This window comes from Triticum aestivum, chromosome 2B, assembly GCF_018294505.1.
Source record: "Triticum aestivum cultivar Chinese Spring chromosome 2B, IWGSC CS RefSeq v2.1, whole genome shotgun sequence".
Lineage (NCBI taxonomy): Eukaryota > Viridiplantae > Streptophyta > Magnoliopsida > Poales > Poaceae > Triticum > Triticum aestivum.
In genome coordinates this window covers 636785054-636794738 of record NC_057798.1, presented here as the reverse complement: position 1 = coordinate 636794738, position 9685 = coordinate 636785054, and the positions used below count along the sequence as shown (strand labels likewise).

The following is a 9685-nucleotide window of genomic DNA, read 5'->3' as shown; positions in this document are numbered from 1 at the left end:
CTAATGCGCTGGTAGGATTGGTACCCCCTGATTTTGCGAAGATGTACGGACACCAGGTCGGCTACACATTGACCAAATAGACATATAAGAGCATCATCAGTGTGTAGAGCCAGCACAGCCTCTAATAAACATTAACCAAATAGACATTAATGTTCTTAAGTTTTTTTTGAATCACCTGAGTTTGAAAAATGTTAACACAGTATAATTTTTTTTGCTAGAGTAATTTTAAAATGTTGATAGCATTCAAAATTATTCATGAAAGTTTAAGAAAACCACGTGTTTCAAAAAAATGTATGTGGTTTTTTAATAAAAAGTCGTGTAATTCAAATAAATGTTTTTATCATTAAGAATGTTATATTTTAAAAAATACAAGCATTTCAAAAATATGTTTGTGACTTTTATAAAAGTGTTTATAGCGTAAAAAATGTCTGTATAATTTAAAAAAATGATTTGTATCAGTAATGGCCGGCCTAGTAGCACACTCACCGAAGGCGAGGCCGTTCTCCGTCTCGCAACGGGCGAGACATAGCTTTCCCAGAGGTTGTGTCATTGGTAAGCATTGAAACCCATAACCCAACCGATCAGGTCTGACCCAAACGAGTCAATGGATACCCAAGGCCCTACATGTTGTGGACTTCTCAACAAAGTCCACAACATTGTGGTTTGCAAAGAAAAAAAGAAGTTTCGTGGACTTCTGCTTTGGTGCACCGAGCCATCGAACCTATTTTTTGCGAAGCGAGCCATTGAACCTGTGAGAGGCGAGTGGAAGGGGAAGAGGGGAATGGATGGGAAAGGGCAGGATTTATGATATTGGGGATGAACATATTTAGTACTTGTATCATCCCTTCCCCAGTGAATTTCATATACTTAAGATTTTTTTAGAAATCACCGTGAATTTGAAAAATGTTAACATGGTATAAGTTTTTCAACAGAGTAGTTTAAATTTTTTGATAGCATTAAAAGACTATTCATGACAATTAAAGAAAACACATGTTTCAATCAAACGTATGTGAACTTTTAATAAAATCATGTAACTCAAATAAATGTTTTTATCATTGAAGTATATATGTTACTTTTAAAAAAATCATGCATTTAAAAAATATTATGATATTATATAAAGTGTATACACAACATAAAAAAATGTCTCTATAGTTAAAACAAATGTTTTGTATCATTCAAAAGATATTTTCAACATGTATTTGATAATGCTTAACATGTATTCTGAAGAGTGTTCAAAACATGCATTTCAAAAAAATATTAATAATGTATTTCAAAAACATTGGTGTGTATAAAAAAATGTTTTATATGTGTACAAAAAATGTACAATGTACAATGTGTATGAAAAAAAATCTACATCAGAACATATGTTTGAAAGAGATTAATAATGTATTTGAATGTTAAACATGTATGAAAAAATTTCTTGATGTAGACTAAAAATGTACAATATGTGTGAAAGATATAGAAATATATTGAAAAAAAGAGGAAACCTGTGAAAACTGAGAAAAAACCATACAAAAAACTCACACTGGTGCCACATTAATGGGCCGACCCAGTAGGATGCTCATCGGAGGCGAGACATAGCTCTGGTGGAGGTTGTGTCATTGGTCAACAATGAAACCGAAACCGCTAATTCATGAGTATTTCTTCCAAAGATCACTTCCACCTTTCGAGATGCGCCATTTGCCGCAACCTTGAAGTTTTCCTTTTTTTTGTAGATAAATGTTTATGTATTAAACTGTGCGTCCAAATCTCAAACCATTTTCACCATTGCATTCCTCGCGTCGAGATCTTCAAAAGTAGATCTCGTGTTGATAGGTCTTGACAATTTTTTTTCACGAATAACGGATGAAAAAACCACACCGGGAGCATGGTTTTTTTTCTTTTCTGAAAGTCTTTTCCAAGAGGCACGGCTATACCTGGCCAAACCTCGGGCCGTGCCGGGCTTCGGGCCGGGCCTAGCCAAGCCCGACACAAAAAACTCAGGCCTGGGCCCGGCCCGGCCCGGCCATCGGGCCTGTGTTTCTGGGCCCGAGCCCGGCCCGAGCACATAAAAGCCCATCGGGCTTCGGGCCGGCCCAGCCCGACCTTCAGAAAATGGCAAAAACGACGGGCCCTGGCCCGGCCTTCGGGCTCAAAAACTAGGCCCGAGCCCGGCCCGGAGGCAGCGTCGGGCCGGGCCAGATCGGGCTTTTTCGGGCCGGGCCGTCCGGGCCGGCCTTCCCATGGTCAGGACTAGGCACGACCAGCAAATCCGCGTCTCTCACGAAAACAAAACCGTGCCTCTCATAAAAGAAAAAAAAGAAAACACATTTTTTTCGCGCCTCTCACGAAAACAAAACCGTGCCTCTTGCAGAAGGGAAAATAAGAAAACGACTTCTATTTTCCATTTCCGAGAAACACGGCCGTGCCTCTCGTGGAAGGAATTCGTGCCTCCCACAGAAGAAAAGAAGAAGTAGAGAAAATGCGTTTTTTCGGTTTTCGAGGGGCACCGTTGTGCTTCTCGTGGAAGCAAATCCGTACCTCTCTCGAAAGCAAAAGAAAAAGAAAAACACTTTTTTTCTTTTCCGAGAGGCATGGTTATACCTCTTGCGGAAGCAAAAAGAAAAAAAAACACATTTTTTTTCTTTTCCGAGAGCAAAGCAAATCCTTACCTCTCGCGGAAGCAAAAAGGAAAAAAAATCTTTATTTTTTTCTTTTCCGAACGGCACGGCCGTGCCTACTGTGAAAGCAAAAAAACACATTTTTCGCGTAATTTTTTCCTCGATTTTGTTTTGTCGAAAAGTCAAGAAAGACCGAAAAGCCAAAAACAACAAAAAATAATCATCTAAAAAGCCATAAACATGTGCGGAAAAATAGAAAAAAAATAAGGCCCTACGTGCTGTGGACTTGTGGTTTGGTGCTCCGAGCCGTCGAACCCTTTTTTTTTCGAACCGAGCCGTTGAGCCTGGGAGAGGGGAGTGGAAGGGGAAGGGGAGGGATGGGAGAGGGGGAGAAGAACGGGGTACGTACCCCAGGATTTATACCGGGGTGCGGGCGCGATCATCAGCCCCAGCAATCCCGAACCCCAGATCGGCACTTCGCCGTGATGAAGTTCTCCGGCCCCCGGTGCGGCTCCGGCGAGCCCAAGCGCAAACGCAATCCCTCCTCCGTGCGGCGCTCCCTGGAGTACCCATGCGTTTCGCGGCTCCGTCGCCGCCTCCTCCTCGCCTTCCTCTCGCGCCACGGCTTCAGCTCCACCTTCCAAGCGTACGTATCAGTACTATCACCACGCCTAAATCCCGTCGGTTTCTTTCTTCGCGTCGCTCGGCTGAGATCAATCCTTTGCACGTACGCACTTGATTCAGGCTGCTGCAGGAGACGACCGTGTTCTTCAGAGTGGAGCACCTGCAGCGCCTCGCGAGGCAGGGCCAGTGGGACGACGCCATCAAGTACGTCGTCCGCTTCGTGCCCAAGGTCGACGCGATGCTCGGCGAGGAGGGAAGGCTCCTCTTCAGCTTCATCAATCTGCACAGAACCATCCACTCCATCTCCATCGGCACGCCGCACGGCGCCATTATGACTGAGTTTTACGAGCGCGACCTCAGCGAGTTTCCTAACGCCCCCTCCGGCGCCGTCAGGCGCGTCCGCTTGCTCTCGGCCTTGCACCGCAACGAGAAGCTCAGGTGACTGATGTTTTTTTTTCTACCGTGTTCCATTATTCTGAGGGATTCTGCATGCAAGTACGTCTGTACGTGTAAGCGTGTAGCATAGATAAATCTTCAGGTTTTGAACATCTCTTCCTCTGAGAAGGGCCGCCATCGACTGGCAACTCGTGAGGAACAGGGCTGCGGAGATTGCCAAGGATTTGATCGCCAAGACCCCCGAGTTCAATGACCTGCTGCGGTTGCCCAACTGCCGAGATAAGCCACACAACATTCTCCCCATCCGGCCCTGCAGCAGGTATATATGCTCCTTCCTAGTAGTAGTACTTAAATCTGAATCCCAGCAAGTATGCGATTGGTTTTCAGTTTTGCTGGGCACTGTTCTGACTTACTGTACCTTGTGTTGTAACCTCTAGTTCTCATCGGAGGCGTCACAAGAAGGAAGGAGGACGAATTGCAGCTTCCGATCTTACCAAATTCTACCTCCGGAAGAAGAGGAGGTACTACTCTCTGGTTCTCATGTCTCTGGTTTCTAAACATCCAGACACTCATGACTCATGCAATGTGCTTTGCTTTGTCCAGTTCCAGCCTGCTGCTATCTTCAAGTCACTTTGAGCTGGGGACTTCTTCAGGTATATTGTTGGATAGCATCTTATGATCTTCCTTACATTCATCTTATACTGCATGATTAAACAGCATGATTCGTGATTATAGGCACTCCATGTTTACCAGCGTCAGGGTTATCATGCAAGGCATCAGCCTTGCTGGCAGATATTCTCGGTAAACTTCTCTAATTTCCCCCGTGTCTTCCTGTTGTTAACTTCCTGCTTTCACTTACAGGCTATTTGTATATTGCTCTTTCTTCTCTCCTAATCGTCTACTAATAGTACCTCGCAAAAAAAAAATCGTCTACTAATAGTGGCTGCAAATTCTTTTAATACCCAGATGAATCTGTCAAAGCTGGTCTGTGCCGGACTGCCGGGTCGTTCAAGATGGGCATCCTTTTGAACATTCCTGCAATGAAGGTAACTGTGCATTTGTTTATTTTTGCTCCAAGATATCACACACTGGAAAACAAATGAGGTTCAGGACTGACGAGACCCCGAATTGGCCAACACACCCTGCCACAGCAAACCGAAAACGCAAGCGAGAGTCATCGGCATCTTGTAACCTTCGCGTGATGGAGGTCTGCAGCTCCACCAGGCAGAAGCGAGTCCGGCGTTCGCCGGAGTACCCCTGCGTGTCGCGGCTCCGCCACCGCCGCCTTCTCGCCTTCCTCCAGCGCCGCAGCGGCTTCTTCTCCACCTTCGAAGCGTAGGACCACACCTGAATTGATTTCCACAGTTTCTTGCTTGCTAACACATCTCTGCATGGTTCTGAATTCTGATCCATCCTTTGCACGTATGTATGCCCATTCAGGTTTGTCCAGGAGACGAACGTGTTCTTCAGCGTCGCCCACCTGAAGCACCTCGTTTTCCTGGGCCAGTGGGACGACGCCATCAACTATGTCCACCGCTTCGCACCGTCCGTCGAAATGCTTGGCGACGTGGGCAATGTCCTCCTCAACTTCCTCCACACGCTCAAAGTCCTCAACTGCATGGCCACCGGCGCCCCGTGTGGAGTTCTGCTGGTGGAGGTGGAGCATTGTTTTAGCAGCCTCAGGAAGTACCCCAACTCTCACCTCGACGCCGTGAAACTCAACAAGATGTTTCTGGCCATGCATCGCAGCAAGGAGCTTCGGTGATTGATTCGTATCTACCTCAATATCAGTTGACATGATTCTGCATTTCCAGTGTAGCATTATTTTCAAGTTCTGAACACCTCTTGCTGTAACACAGGGCCTCCATCAGTTGGTGTTATGTGAGGTACAAGGCTGCGGAGATTGTCAAGGATTTGATCGCCAAGACTCCCGAGTTCAATGACCTGCTGCGGTTGCCCAACCGCCGAGACAGGCCACACGACATTCTTCCCATAGGATCCTGGTATGTTCCTCCTACTTCAAATTCTCACTCATGTTGTGAACCTGATCAATCTAGTCATCACACTATTGAATTCATGCTCAAGCCAATAAGTCCGAACTGATGGAGAGAGACGCGCAATATATTTCAACACACGCGTTGCTCCATTTCAACAAGTGTGTGATTGATTTTCAGTTGCAGTTATAATTTATGTGTCTACACTCTTTATTAGTTCTTCCCGGAGGCATCACATCAAGAAAAGAGGCCGAATTCCAGCTTCTTATCTTGCCAGATTCTACCTTCAGAACAAGAGGAGGTACACTAAAACTAAAGCATTGTTTGGTTTGCTGTCTCTTGTTTTTAGCATTCAGATAATGTATGTTCTTTGCTTTATCCTAGCCTGCCATCTTCAAGTCAATGCGAGGGAACTTCTTTAGGTATAATGCACCATAGTATCGTATTATCTGACTCGCATACTATAGTAAATGATTTATCAATACAATTTTGTAATTACAAGTATCCTTTTCAGTGTCAGGGGAGCCATGTAAGGCATCATTATCAACCTGGCTGGTGGATATTGTTGGTAAACTTTTTTCCCCTCCGACTTCCCTGTTGTTAATTTCTTCTTTCAGTTACAAGCTATCTGCACTACGAGTATTATATTTCCAGTTTCCAATTTGTTTCTGTAGTTTGCTTCTTTTTTCTATCAATTATATTCATGATGGCTGGAACTTTTAAATATCCAGATGAATCTGTGAAAGCTGGTATACACCGCCGAGTTGTCTGACAAAGCACCAATTAGAAGATTCCTGCAACCAAAGGTAACATTAAATCTATTTGTTTATTTTTTACATGAAACTTCTCTAGTTAATTTGCCCGCGTTTCCACTTCTGCATAGGGCTTTCTTAACTGATGTTTGACCATTCCTCCCCTTTTAATTTTAGTCCCACATTGTCATATAAACGGGTTGTTCATAATCCTCCCGCTCCGTGAAATCAGAGGATCTGTGGAGCGCCTCCTTCCCCACTCCGTGATTTTGAACTGCCGCTCCTCCAACTCCGGGAGCCGAGTTGTGGAGGGGAGGGAATCCGAACAGGCCCAGAGGTAGCCAACTGTAACAAATGTAAAAGTTGGTGTCTTGTACTCACTATGCCTTTGCTACTAATTAGTATTGTACTTCCTCCGTCCGAAAAAACTTGTCCAAAACTTGTCCCTCAAATAGATATATCTAGTACTAACTTGATTCTAGATATATTTATTAGAGGGATAAGCTTTTTCGGACGGAGGGAGTACCTCACATCATCCTTGCTACAAGCTGTGATCATCTTCTTGTTATTTGTTCGTCCTTTAATGCTGTTGCTACTTTGTAAACCATCCTAGATTTACCCTTAAGAGTAGTACCATCTTGTGGCCTATGCACCCGTACACTTCATGTTAAATACTGTTACACCCTTTACCGTTAGCTTCCTAATTTCCTTAGCCTTGAGTCCCCCATTCAATGTTCCATTTGTTAATCGATTCCTTTTTTTTACTTATGGATATTCTGCATCAAACAGAAGGGCTAGCTGATGCGGCTTTACGTATAAGATGTATGATACTTTGATATGTATAAAATTTAATTAAATGATTTGATACTGCCTTGGAATATTGTGTAAGAAAATTGACTAACTTCGCCTCTCTTTCTTTTTGCCACAGTTTGCTACAAGCAGTGGCATTGCAACTCTCATTAAAATCCTGAGCTCCTGGTCGAGTGCTGGTCACGGTGTTTCGACTTGTGCTTCTCAGTCTCAGTTGAGGGACATCTAATTAGCAGAGGGCAAGTGTTAGATTATTATTAGCTTGAGTAATGTTAGTCGCTTGGTTTGCAAGTTCAACTTGATCTGTAAATCTATTTACTATTATTATGTCGCCATAACATGCTTGTGGGTGCAGACTACCTTAATCAAGACGCTTTTGCACCGAGTCCAACTTCATATTCTCTCCATCCGGAATTAATTGTTGCTCAAATGGATGTATCTAACATTAAAATAGTGGGATACATCCATTTGAGTGACAAGTAATTCGGGACGGAGGAAGTATGTTAAAACTGTTACAACTATGTCATCATGCTTAGAGCATCTCTAACACATTCCCAATAAGATTTTAGAGGAGGAAACTAGTCAGCTGGCCACACCTAACCGATCCTTCAAACGGTCGGAGGAGGATAATTTTCACTCCTCACCTACAAAAGTGAGCCCAACTCTACTAAATTTACTTGGGCCGCGCCTTCAAGAGCAAAAGTTTCGCCCCCTCTCTTCCCACCCGTGCGGCCACCACTTTCCCCCGCAGCCGCCTATTCTCGCTATAGCCACCACTGATGCCTACGATTATGGGTGGCAGTGGCGGAGCCAGAAACTCAATGTAGAGGGGGCCAAACTAGTCATATAATGTTAGACTGGGCCAAATCAACTAAATCTTGCTAATTTTCTCAGATAAATAGAGGATTAAGAGCAGTAATACATGTGTTGGTGAGAGCTTGCTCCTGCCACTGCTGGCCGGGATGGAGAGGCAAGACTCTTTCGCTCCGGTGGAGCAAATCCCACTCTCAAGCTATCTAGTCCGTTGTCAAACTTTTCGATGAACCTGTAAGTTGTCTTTTATGATCACCATGTTACAAGTGACCTTTGAGCAACCCCAAAGCTCACCGTACGGAAGTGACCACGATACTCGCATGGTCTAAGGAGCAAGATCACACGTTAACACTCCGTGTTATTGCAATTGATTATACATGATATTACTCAATTCACAACAGGCAAATTTGGGTCGATTCAATATGATTCTTCTTCCAATGTCATAATCTCAATGTTGTTTTAGGACTATCATCTGGCTAAGAGCCAAGAGTCACTCGAGGAGGTTACAAAAGGAGGGGCACACTTGTTTCAAACCATACTTTCTCGACCTTTTTGCTAAGATGAAGTGTAACATCCGTTCTTATCAGTTTAATATCTGATATATGGACCATCATGTCCATATGATATTAATTTTTTTGTGGGAGAGGATCTATATATGAGCCTGGTACATGGATTCTCACGTATCGGTCTAAACGTTGCACTATTACTAGAGGCAGCGCATCTCAATCCAACATAAAAGTAAAAATAAAATCTTGAAAAATATATAAATATTCACTTGAAAAAAATATTCATCCAACCATCAATATCATAACATATTTCTAATGAGGTCTAAATTCATATGTTAGTTCATACAAGGTAACCTACGCTCGGTATGTCGCAACATTGACCTGGGTGCTCTAGCATCGAAAAACCATGATATACCAACCCCTCCCCTTCCCCTTCCTCTAATTCAGGTTTATAAGTTATATGTAAACAAGTTCGTCGTTGTATTCACATTTAGAACAATGGTATCGTTTGTAAGCTACATAACTCCAACGACGGTTTCCCTTGCAGAACGTCGGTGAAGCCATGGCCTCTGCCCCCTCTGTTCGTTGCTCAGGTGGACGGCGAGGATCCTGTTTCGCTTCCATGGTGTTTGTGTAGATATGGTCTGTTTTGTTTGGTGGCGTAGGAGTGATGAGGATGGCACCGCGTCAGATAGATCTGCTTTGGTTTCATCCTCTTCAGAACGACGATCTTCATGATGACGTCGAGAAGCCGATAGCCTTTTCTTCTTGCCGGCTATTTGAGACGATGAGATCTATTGTCCAGAAGCGGCATCATCGGTCAGCACAAGATCATGGTCCAGAAGCATGGCCCGACGATGGCGGTTCCAGCGTTCTCCTTCAACTTCATCGGTAGGAAGTGATGGATCCGAGTCTAGGCCAGCATGGGGATGTTCCCAAACCGATTTCCCAAACCGACATGCCACAACGACAAGTGCCTTGCTACATGTAGCGGGTCGGTTAATCGGTTTTGAAAGCCAATTTGGCGATGATGTTGCCCTGGATCTTGAGATTTTGGAGGTCGTGGTTTCCTTCCAGTGAGCGCTTCGGCGACACAGGAGTGTGGAGGCAGATGTTGGTTTTGATGTGTGCAAAGGTCTCTTGGGAACCGTTTGTAAATTTTATTTTCTTGGGATCATTGCTGCATAATG

The 9685-nt window shown here is 44.1% G+C and overlaps 1 long non-coding RNA gene and 1 other non-coding gene across 2 annotated transcripts; both read left to right on the top strand.

Annotated features, from left to right (window-relative positions):
• The first annotated feature begins 5423 nt into the window (after positions 1–5423).
• LOC123041843 (uncharacterized) lies at positions 5424–7509 on the top strand. The gene is made up of 7 exons (XR_006418655.1): positions 5424–5623; positions 5832–5915; positions 5999–6036; positions 6129–6182; positions 6346–6420; positions 6544–6703; positions 7295–7509. It is a non-coding gene; the product is annotated as an uncharacterized lncRNA (long non-coding RNA).
• A 1015-nt stretch (positions 7510–8524) lies between these two features.
• LOC123047690 (U2 spliceosomal RNA) lies at positions 8525–8715 on the top strand. Its single transcript, XR_006423078.1, has one exon. It is a non-coding gene; the product is annotated as a U2 spliceosomal RNA (small nuclear RNA).
• The last annotated feature ends 970 nt before the right edge of the window (positions 8716–9685 follow it).